A 9,672-nucleotide genomic window follows, 5' to 3' on the forward strand; every position below is an offset into this window, starting at 1 on the left:
ATCATTTGTACACTGTAATGTGCTCACCATCCCAAGTCAAGTCTCAAATAATTTCTTGTATGGAAACAGAAAGATTCCCAAGCTAATTTTGCCCTCAGTGAATGACTGTTCACTGCCCCAAATCAGCTTATGGTATTTTTTTTCTCTGCCTTTGTTTCCTCATTTCTTGCTACTTAAGCTTTTCCAGTCTTTCTTTGAGCAACATATTTGTTATTATTTATGAGTAGCCAGAACAGCTGCTTTCCTGAATGCATAGATGTTTTCTTGCCGTATTCTATATATGTCAACAGCATTGTTCTCAGGGCTGCATCAGAGCACATGACCATTGTTACCCAGAGATTATAAATTTCCTATATTTTATCAGTAGCTGAACAACTCATACCAGAATTTCTGAGAAAGCTGTATGTTTAATACTTCAGAGCAGTGGTTCTTAACCTTCCTAATGCCACAACCCTTTAATACAGTTATTCATGTTGTGGTGACCCGCAACCATAAAATTATTTTTGTTGCTACATTATAACTGTAATTTTGCTACTGTTATGAATTGTAATGTAAATATCTGATATGCAGGATGTATTTTTATTGTTACAGATTGAACACAATTAAAGCATAGTGATTAATCACAAAAACAATATGTAATTATATATTGTGAAATATTTATTTCTAATTACAAATAAATGAAATTTTGTCGTGAAGCATCGTGTAGCATAGGTAACAGTCTTAATATAACAACAGTAAACTATATTGCTACATTTTGTGACAGTATGCATAAAAAGCCAATGTCAGTGTGAAGGTTGAGATTACTTCTTTTTCACCAGATCGGAAATTCTCCAGGCAGTCTTTGCATGAGCACAATGAAGATCATCTTCCACAACAATTCTACTTCTGTATTTAGACTTGATAACCCACAAGCTGGAAAACCCTTTTTCACAAAGATATGTTGTTGGAAATGGAAGAAGAAGGCACAACACAATCTCAGACAGAACAGAATATGACTGAAAACACTTGAACCAGAATTTTGTAACTGGCATTGTAGAGAAATCAGTTCTTGCTGCATCGCTGTTAATTAGTTCAATGAACTCCTCTTGTGTTGTCTCAGGAACATCTTCAACTTTGACTGTGAATGGGCTTCCGGCAAGTGCAAGGGAGTGTCAGGTAGATTTGGAAAGTATGGTGAAATTTTGTCTGCAAGTATGTGCAAGTGTTCTTTCATAGAAGTGATCATAATCCTTTTGTCTGGTACAATGTCATGTTCATCAAAGAAAGCAGATAAGGTAGGCAACATGTAAATTTTATTTTCATCCAATATTTTTTTGCCAAAGCTGAAGTTTTATTTTGAATGATCAGATATTTTCAGACAAATCAAGGCATGTTGTATTTGGTGCTTGCAGTGATAAATTTAACTCATTCAAGTAGGCAAAGATGGCAACCAAGTAAGCTATTTTCTGCAGTTCACTTTCATCACCAAAAAGTGCTTTGATGTGGTCTTGCTTTCTGATTAAAAAAGGTTTTGAGTTCATCACAAAGCTCAAAAACATGTTTTAAAACTTTTCTTGCCAATAACCATCTCACTTCAGTGTGAAATAGCAGAGCATTATTCCAGGCATTCAACTTGTTTCGCAATTACAAAGTCAGTCGACTGTTTAAAGTGCTCGCCTTTACAAAATTGACAGAACTTATGATGCTTTTCATTACTTCTTGTAGCTCTTGTGGCAGCATCTTTGTTGCTAGTATTTGCCAATGAATCATACAGTGAGTTCCAGGACTTTTGGTGACTCATTCAGTACCAAATGTTGAAATCCAGATTGACATCCTAGCATAGCTAGAGCACCATCTGTGCAAGCACCACAAACATTTTCCTAAGAGATCTTATACTCTTTTAGAAATGAATCAACTTATCATTTCAAGAGGTTTACAAAAAAAACAACAAAAACAAACAAACAAACAAAAACAACAACAACTCATCTTTAAAGTCACCATCATTAATACACCTCACTTAAACCAGTAACTGTAAACAGTTTGCAATGTCTGTAGATTCATCAAGCTAAATGCTAAATATTGGAAGTGGAGCAGATTTAATTTCCTGGATTACCTGATCAAAAATATCAGCAGACATGTCACCTATTCTTCTGCAGACAGTGTCATTAGATAAGAAAATTGCATTCAATTTTGTAACAAATTCTTCTTCTATCATAATTCGAACAATGACTTTGGCCGCTGGCAACAGTAAATCCTCAGCAATGGTGTGAGGTTTCATAGCTCTGGTGATTCTGAGTGCCACCAAATATAAAGCTTTAATGGCTGCTATGTTTTGTTTGTGGTACTTGCCATCAGTGTCAAGTCTGGCTTTCTTGAGTCTATCAGCTTTGCTTCTACAATAGTTGGTATCTTGCCAGCAAAGCTCAGATGCTTGCTATCAAAATGGCATTTTAATTTGTTTGGCTTCATAGATTCAGCTGATATAACTTCACAAAAAATAATGCATTGCAGTTTTTCAATTCCTGCTGCAATTTTTTAGGTAAAACCATACTGTAAAACATTCTCACTATATTTTCTTTTCTTAACATTCTTCTCTACATGACCCGTTGTCATGGGATGGTTAGCTAATGAAAACAATATATAACAATAGCTTTAATAATACAAAAGATGATACATGGTATAATTTAGTCAATACAGTTCATTACAGTTTCTTATGATTTACCATTCTGTGTTTTTTTTTTTTACATACCTGTTACTATCACAAGGGGGAAATATTCACATCAAACAGCAGGATATAAAAACACCAATCAGTTCCCATGGCACAGGTATATATATATATATATATATATATATATATATATATATATATATATATATTTGCAGTAGTTGATGATTTTACAGTACATGATTTTACATTTACCCAGTAATTATAATTCATGTAGTGTCATTTTACCTTCAATTCTGCTGCTTTCAACACAGTAGCTGCTTTTAACAGAGTAGCTGCTCTCTACACATGTGTGACTGGTCCACATAGGTATATTATGGCGCCAACCCTGTCACATACACCTGTATTTGTACAAAGTGTGTGATGGGGTTGACATGATGATGTCATCACACCAGGTACTAGTATGTGGGCATATCTGTATGTGGGACTATCTGTATGTGGGTGGACTCACCTGGAGATGGATAGAGGAGGGGTGTCTAGGTTCCTATGACCATCTGAAATATGTGTTTTCTTATGGTATTAGGCCACCCCTGTGAACAGGTCATTCGACAACCAAAGGGGTCATGACCCACAGATTGAGAACTGCTGCATTAATACACCTGAGTCTTGAGATGATCAGAATTCAGTTTTCCAATAATCAATAGTGAACTACTAAAGATACACTAGCATAAGAAGAGGAGGATTTTTAAGATGTAGGTGGACAACTTAAATGAGATTGTTTTTATTTTCTTCAATGGGGTTTTATAACTGAGTAATTGTAGTAGTTAGAATTATTATTGTCATTTACAAAAATACCTGTTTTTATCATATTATTGTGAAGGACATACTAAATTAGGATAAACTATGAAATTACTGATCCATTCATTTTGATAGACAAAAGTGGCCATTTCCTATGGCTGAACCTAATAGATTTTTGGTATTATATCTTACATTCTAAATTGAGATATAATTCATATACCATAAAATTTACCCTTTTAAAATATCTTGTTCAGTGATTTTTAATTCATAATATTTTATAACTACAATCACTATCTAATTCCAGAAAATTTGCATTGCCCCCCCAAAAAGAAACCTCATATTTATTATCAGTCACCCTGTACCTTCATTCATTCTTGCATTTATTTATCAAAAGTTCTTGAGTACAGTAGAGGGGGTCAGAAGCAGAAATAAGTAGGATACATGGAAATATTTGTTAAATGATTTGAGAAAATCAGACATAGTGCTAAGAGTTAAAAAGATGACAAGCCAATTTCAATATGTAGGGGTGGGAAAAATTGGTATACAGCTTAAAGTATGTGAAATACAGTTTATTCTTCTCTTATTAATTATTGTATCATTTATTTGTTATAACTGTAAACCTACTTTTGCCCACCCATGTATGTAATCTGAAAAGAATTTTGGAATTGATCTGTTACAAAAGGACATTGAAATATTGATAAATTTTCACAAGATGGAGATAAGGATTTACTTAAGTAAAACATATATGGTATTTTGCTCAGCATAAGGCAAATAAGCCAGTCAGAAAAAGACAAGTACCACATGATTTCACTTATTTATGAAATATCATAAACAAAATAAGCTGTTGATCAAAATAGATCCAGAAATATAGAAATATGGAATAGACTGACAAACCTCAAAGGGAAGGAGGTGGGAGTGGGAGGAGATAAATCAAATAACTTATATTCATGCACAACCAATGGACACAGACATTAGTTTAGGGAAAGCAAGAGGGGAGTGGGAGCTGGGAGGAGAGGGTCAATGGGGAAAATAAGAGGGACATCTGTAGTACTTTCAACAATTAAAACTTTTTTATAAAAAGTGCATATATCTTCAGGCAGTTCTGAGTTCAAATACCAGTCCCTATATTTGCTATGCCAGTTTTTACAACTGTACTTAATCTCTCAGAGCTTAAATTATTGCTTTGTAAAATGGAGTATTATTCTATTCAAAGGTTGTTGTAAAGATTATAGAAAGTTTACATAAAGTTCTTAGTGTGATTCCTGGCACTTATAGGTGTACTTACAATGGCAGTGAACAAGAAGTGGTGGTGTGCCTCTAATGTTAGCTAACAGCAAGTATTGATATTTATTTTATTGGAAGAAAGACATGACCCAAACTGGTATACATAAAAATAGGATAAAAGCATCAACATCTAGCCCACTGAGTCATGGCTTCCTTTCTTTATTTCTATATTATAGTCTAGTAAATGTTTAACAACTGGGTCTATGTTGGGGCGGGGAGAAAGCCTTGATGTACAGCATTTAGTTATTTCTGTGTTGTAAATACTCCTACAATATCTTATTTGTAGCTAGTTTTAAAACTGGCTCATATATTTCATAGAGTTTAAGAAAATCAGCTCTTTTGAGCAAAGCTATTGTTAACTTTCCAGCATACCATTGTTTATCATACACAAAAACACTAATAACTTTACTATCAGTTAACTAGAAAACTGGTCTTATTTTATATTATGCCAAAATCCTTGATGGATTATTGCATAAGTATTTAACAGAAGTTTAGGAATATTTCAAAAAAATGTTTGGTATTACTAGATAAACTGGGACATATTATTTTTCCTCTCATAAAAATAATAAAATACAGCACTTTCTGCTTTTTTATTTTTTAATTAATTAATTTATTTTTGTTACAGATGTTACTTCTTTTTCCCCCACTGATTCCCCAATCCTCAACTCTCCACCCTGACCCCAGCATTGTTTTCCATGTCCACTGTTCGTGCATACATGAATATAAGTTCTGGGGTTTATCTCTCCCCCACCACCCCCTCTTTTGGGGATTGTCAGTCTGTACCACACTTCATGTCTCTGGGACTACCCCATTCCTAAGACTGTTATTTTCATTATATTCTACAAATAAGTGAGATCATATGATACTTGACTTTCTCTGTTTGGCTTGTTTCACTTAAGATAATACTTTCCAGGTCCCTCCATGTCATCTCAAAGGATAAGAGATCATTTTTTTCTTATAGCTGCATAGTACTCCATTGTGTATATGTAGCACTGCTTTTTCATCCATTCATCTACTGATGGACATTTGGGCTGTTTCCAGATCTTAGCTATTGTAAATAGTGCTGCTATGAACATGAGGGTACATATATTCTTTCTGATTGGTGTTTCAGGCTTATTACGGTATATTACTAGAAGTGGGATCACTGGGTCAAATGGAAGTTCAATTTTTAATTTTCTGAGGTAAGATCATATTGTTTTCCATAGTGGTTGCAACAGTCTGCATTCAGACCAGCAGTGTACTAGGGTTTCCTTTTCTCCACGCCCTCCAAACACTTGTTGTGTGATGATTTGTTGATGGCGGCCATTCTGACAGGTGTTAGGTGAAACCTCATTGTTGTTTTAATTTGCATATCTCTGATGATTAGTGATGTTGAGCATTTCTTCATATGTCTCTTAGCCATGTGTATGTCCTGTTTGCAGAGGTGTCTATTTAGTTCCTCTGCCCATTTTTTAATTGGGTTCTTTGTCTTCCTATTGTTGAGTTGTATGAGCACTCTTTATATATTCGATAATAACCCCTTATCTGATTTTTTATTGGCAATTATTCTCTCCCATACAGTGGGTTGCCTTTTCATTTTGATGATTGTAACTTTTGCTTTGCAGAAGCTTTTAAGTTTGATGTAGTTCCATGTGTTCATTTTCTCCTTTGTTTCTATTGCCTGAGGTGTTTTATCAGTGAAAATTCTTCTGCGTATGATATCTGAAATTTTGTTGCCTACAGTTTCTTCCAGTATTTTCATAGATTCATGAGTCACATTTAAGTCTTTTATTCATTTTAAGTTTATTCTTTTGTAGGGTGTAAGTTGATGGTCTAGATACATTTTTTTTTGCATGTAGCTGTCCAATTTCCCCAACACCATTTACTAAAGAGGCTGTCTTTATTCCACTGTATGCTCTTGAGCACTTTGTCAAATATTAATTGAACATATTGCCTTGTGTCCATTTCTGGGTTCTCTGTTCTGTTTCACTGGTCCATATGCCTGTTCTCATGCCAGTACCAAGCTGTTTTGATTACAGTGGCTTTGTAGTATAACCTGAAATCTGGTAATGTGATACCTCCAACATTGTTCTTCTTTTTCAAGATTCCTGTGGCTATTCGAGGTCTTTCTTGGTTCCATATAAACTTCTGAATTATTTCTTCTAGTACTGTGAAGTATGGCATTGGTCTTTTGATGGGGATTGCATTGAACCTATAAATTGATTTGGGTAGTATGGACATTTTAATGATGTTCATTCTTCCAGTCCATGAACAAGGTATGTGCTTCCACGTTTTTATATCTTCCTCTATTTCTTTTTTCAGTGACTTGTAGTTTTCTGCGAAGAGGTCCTTTATTACTTTGGTTAAGTTTATTCCTAAGTATCTTAATTTTTTTGCTGCAATGGTAAATGGGATTGCTTTCTTAGTTTCTCTTTCTGCGAGTTCATTATTGGTATATAAGAATGCCATCAATTTCTTGACGTTAATTTTGTATCCTAATACTTTGCCAAATCCACTTATTAAGTCTACTAAATTTTTTATGGAGTCTTTGGGGTTTCCTGCGTATAGTATCATGTAATCTGTGAATAATGACAGTTTCACTTCCTCCTTTCCAATTTGGATCCTTTTTATTTTTTTCTTCCTGTCTGATTGCTGTGGCTAAGACTTCCAGTACTATGTTAAATAAGAGTGGTGAAAGTGGGCATCTCTGTCTTGTTCCTGTTCTTAAGGAATATGCCTTTAGTTTTTTTCCCATTGAGTATGATGTTAGCTGTGGGTCTTTCATATATAGCCTTTTTTATGTCTAGGTTTTTATCAGAAATGGATGCTGGATGTTTTTTAAGGCTTTTTCGGCATCTATTGATATGATCATGCGGTTTTTATTCTTCATTTTGTTGATGTGGTGTATCACATTTATTGATTTGTGAATATTATACCAGCCTTGCATCTTTGGGATGAATCCCACTTGGTCATGGTGGATAATTTTTTTGATGTATTGCTGGATCCAATTTGCTAGTATTTTGTTCAGGATTTTGGCATCTGTGTTCATCAGGGATATTGGCCTGTAGTTTTCTTTCTTTGTAATGTCTTTTTCTGGTTTCGGAATTCAAATTATGCTGGCCTCATAAAACGAGTTTGGAAGTCTTTCTTCTTTTTGAAATTTTTGAAATACTTTGAGGAGAATTGGTGTTAGTTTTTTTTTTTTTTTTTTTTTGAATGTTTGGTAAAACTCCCCCGTGAAGCCATCCGGGCTTTGGCTTTTGTTTCCTGGGAGAGTCTTTATTACATCTTCAATTTCTTCTGTTGTTATTGGTCTGTTCAAGTTTTCTCTCCCTTCCTAGTCCAGTTTTGGGAGACTTTGTTTTTAGAAATTTGTCCATTTTGCTTAGATTGGCCAATTTGTTGCCATATAATTGTTCATTATAGTTGTTAATGATCTTCTGTATTTCTGTGGCCTCAGTTGTTACTTCTCCTCTTTTTTTCTAATTTTGTGTATTTGGGTTCTCTCTCTTTTTTTCTTGGTGAGTCTAGCTAAGGGTCGATCAATCTTGTTGATCTTTTCAAAAAACTAGCTCTTTGTTTCATTGATCCTTTGAATAGTTTTTTTGGTCCCTATGTCATTTATTTATGCTCTGATCTTTACTATTTCCTTTCTTCTACTTCCTCTGGGGTTTTCTTTTTGTTTGCTTTCTAGTTCTTTAAGTTGTGGGGTTAGGTAGTCTATTAGAGATTTTTCTTGCTTCTTGAGGTAGACCTGTAGTGCTATGACCTTCCCTCTCAGTACTGCTTTTGCTGTATCCCATAGGTTTTGTGTTGTTATGTATTCATTATTATTGGTTTCTAGTACGTTTTTAATTTTTTCCTTAATCTCCGCGGTGACCCATTCGTTGTTTAATAACATGCTATTTAGTTTCCATGTGTTCAAATGTCTTTGCATGTTCATGTTGTAATTGATTTCTAGTTTCATACCATTGCGATCTGAGAGAATGCTTGATAAGATTTGAGTCTTCTTGAACTTGTAGATAATTAGTTTGTGTCCTAACATGTGGTCTATCTTTGAGAATGTCCCATGTGCACTTGAGAAGAATGTGAATTCTGTAGTTTTGGGGTGTAATTCTCTGTAGATATCTATTAAATCCATTTGGTCTAGTGCTTCATTTAGAGTCTCTGTTTCCTTGCTAATTTTTTGTCTACAGGATCTATCCAGTGATGTCAGCGTGGTGTTGAAGTCCCGTGCTATGATTATATTGCTATCAATTTCTCCTTTGAAGTCCTCCAGAAGATTTTAAATATATTTTGGTGCTCCTATATTGGGTGCATATATGTTTTCATGGTTATATCTTCCTGTTGGATGAATCCTTTCAATACTATGTAGTGGCCTCTTTGTCTCTAGTTATGGCCTTCATTTTGAAATCTATTTTATCAGATATGAGTATTGCTACCCCAGCTTTTTTTTCCTTTCTGTTTTCTTGGAAGATTTGTTTCTATCCCTTCACTTTCGACCTATGTGAGTCTTTTATTGTGAGTTGGGTCTCTTGTAAACAACATATAGATGAGTCATGCTTTCTTATCCAATCAGCTACTCTGTGTCTTTTTATGGGAGCATTCAATCCATTTACATTTAAGGTGATTATTGATATGTACTTATTAATTGCCATTTTTGTTTAGTGTGGTTTTATTTTTCTTCCCATTTCTCCTGCTAATTACAGCAGTCCTTTTTAACATTTCTTGCAGTGCTGGTTTGGTGCTAATATATTCCCTTAGCCTTTTTTTGTCTGGGAAGCTCTTTATTGGACCTTCTATTTTGAATGATAGCCTTGCTGGGTAGAGTAATCTTGGATTCAGATCCTTGTTTTTCATGACCTTGATTACTTCATGCCATTCCCTTCTGGACTGTAGTGTTTGTGTTGAGAAGTCTGCTCAGAGCCTTGTGGGGGTTCCTTTGTAGGTAACCTGTTGCTTATCTG

General features: G+C 34.6%; 1 pseudogene; it reads right to left on the reverse strand.

Annotated features, from left to right (window-relative positions):
• Positions 1 to 782: 782 nt before the first annotated feature.
• Positions 783 to 3,569, reverse strand: LOC118635322 (annotated as a pseudogene).
• Between the last annotated feature and the right edge of the window lie 6,103 nt (positions 3,570 to 9,672).

Source organism: Molossus molossus, unplaced genomic scaffold (genome assembly GCF_014108415.1).
Source record: "Molossus molossus isolate mMolMol1 unplaced genomic scaffold, mMolMol1.p scaffold_m16_p_2, whole genome shotgun sequence".
Taxonomy (NCBI): domain Eukaryota; kingdom Metazoa; phylum Chordata; class Mammalia; order Chiroptera; family Molossidae; genus Molossus; species Molossus molossus.